Raw genomic sequence first — 2,881 nt, forward strand, 5'->3', positions numbered from 1 at the left:
AAAAAAAAAAGAGAAGAGGATAGAGAAAGATAGCAAGTGAACAATAGAGAGGATGTTAGTGAGAAATAGATATGGTTTATTATCTGTTGAAGATGACGTGTATAGTATTCTCAACTGGACTGGTCTGGGAAGTATTTCATGATGGGTGAAGTCTTTTAACAAGCAAAATGAGAAATAGTGATTGACTGTTTTAAAAAATTATAATAATAATAATTATTGGGAAATGCATGGAAAAGACATTGAATAGCATAGCAGGGAGATTGATGTCTCTGTATTGACTGACATGCATGGCATTCCCTTTTGAAAAAGCAATGGAAGTCAATGTAAAGTGTAATCCAATGCAATATAAAGAAGATTATGATGATAATGTAAATAAAAAATAAATAAAAGTTTAAAAAAAAGATCAATTTGCTGTATGATTTGGGGTTTATTTCTGGATTTTCTATTCTGTTCCATTGATCTATGTGTCTATTTTTGTGACAGTACCAAACTGTTTTGATTATCACCACTTTGTAATGTATTTTAAAGTTGAGTAGTGAGATGCTGCCTATTTTATTCTTTTGGAACCATACTACCTTAACATTATGGGGTCTTTTATGATTTCAGACAAATTTTATAATTGTTATTTTCTATTTCTTTGAAGAATGTCTCAGGCAATTGGATAAAAATTACATTGACTATGTAAATTAATCTGGATAAAACTAACATTTTGATTATATTGATTATTCCATCCAAGAGCATGGGATGTCTTTTAAATTTTTGTATCATGCTCAATTTATTTTTTATATTTTTCAATTTTCCTTATAGAGGCTTCTTTCACCTCTTTGGTTAGGTTTATTCCTAGGTATCTTATTTGTTTTGCAGCTATTGTAAATGGCATTGTTTTCTTCAATTTTGTCTCAGTCTGTTCATTGTTGGTGTATAAAATGATATCGATTTTCATATGCTGACTTTGTATACTGCTACTTCGCTCCTTTATTATTTCTAGGATTTTTTTGTGGTTTCTTTGGGATGTTTTATGCATATAATTATGCCATCTGCAAATAAGGATAGTTTAACTTCTTCTTTTTCTATCCGAATGTCTTTTATTTTGCTGTCTTTTCTGATTGCATCGTCCAGAACTTCCAGCACTATGTTGAAAAGAAATGGAGAAAGTGGACAGCCTTCTCTTGTTCCAGTTTTTAGTGGTAAGGTTTTATCTTTTCCCCATTGAGTATAATGCTTCCAATGGGTCTATTATATATGACTTTTATTATGTTGAGAAATGTCCCTTTTATTTTACTGAGAGTCTTTATCATGAAGGGATGTTGTATTTTATCAAATGCTTTTTCTGCATCTATAGATATGATCATATAATTTTTTGTCTTTCTTTCTGTTATTATAGTGCATTACATTTATTGTTTAATATATGTTGAACCATCCTTGTATCCCTGGGATAAAGTCTATTCGCTCATGATTTATAATCTTCTTAATATGCTATTGGATTCAGTTTGCTAGTATCTTGTTGAAAATGTTTATATCACTATTCATTTTGGTTATTGGTCAGTAGCTTTCTTTTTGTTGTTGTTGTTATGTCCTTGTCTGGTTTTGGTATTAAGGTGATGGAGGCTTCATAAAATGAGTTTGGGAGGATTTTTTGCTATAGAGCGTGTGCATTTGCCAGACAGACAGAGAAAGACAGAGAGACAGAAAGCGAGAGATCACCTCCCAGGGGGGATGGCCATGCCACAATCCCTTCTCCTTCATTCTCTTCTCGGGATCTTAGGCATGCACAGACATGTACTCTGCATGAGTTTTAAGCCACCAGGTCCAGGACTCAAACTGCGGTCGACTACATGGGAGTTCAGCGACATAGCCATTACACTAACTGCTGGTCCCAAAATATAAACTTTTTTTAAAATAGAAAAATTTAACTAAAAAAACAAGGAAAACTATGAGAAGATAAAAAAAAGAAATTGAAAATGATACAAAAAAGTGGAAGGATATCCCATGTTCCTGGATTGGAAGAATTAATATAATCAAAATAGCAATTTTACCCAAATTAATCTACATATTTAATGCAATATCAATCAAAGTACCAGACACATTCTTCACAGATCTAGGAAAGATAATCATAAAATTTATCTTGAATCATAAAAGACCTTGTATCACCAAAGCAATTCTGCACAAGAGTGGAGTGGGTGGCATCTCACTCCTCAACCCAAAAATATATTACAAAGCTGTGGAAATCAAAACAGCATGGTACTGGCATAGAAACAGACATGTGGACCTATAGAACAGAATAGACTCCCCTGAAATAAATTCCCAAACATACAGTCAACTGATTTTCGACAAGGGGTACCAGTCAATCCAGTGGGAAAAAGAAAACCTCTTCAGCAAATGGTGCTGGAAAAATTGGATTTCCACTTGCAGAAAGATGAATCTGAACATCTACCTCTCACCTCTGACAAAAATCAAGTCAAGGTGGATCAAAGATCTTAATCTAAGACCTCAAATTATAAAACTGCTCCTGGAAAACACCACGGAAACTCTGGGAGACATTGGGGTAGGGAAAAACTTCTTACATAAGACCCCTAAAGCACAGTCGATAATCCCCCAAATAGACAAGTGGGATTACATTAGACTAAGAAGTTTCTGCATGGCAAAGGACACAGTAACTAGTGTGAATAGACATCCCTCAGAATGGGAAAATGTTTTTGTAAACTATGCATCAGATATGGGCCTGATAACCAGAATTCACGAGGAACTCAAGCAGCTGTTCTGAAAAAAAGATGATCAATCCTATTAGAAGATGGGAGAATGAATTGAAGAAAACAGTCTCTAAGGATGACATACAAATAGCTAAAAGGCATATGAAAATATGCTTAACATCCCTCATTGT

This window comes from Tupaia chinensis, unplaced genomic scaffold (genome assembly GCF_000334495.1).
Source record: "Tupaia chinensis unplaced genomic scaffold, TupChi_1.0 Scaffold000248_1, whole genome shotgun sequence".
Taxonomy (NCBI): domain Eukaryota; kingdom Metazoa; phylum Chordata; class Mammalia; order Scandentia; family Tupaiidae; genus Tupaia; species Tupaia belangeri.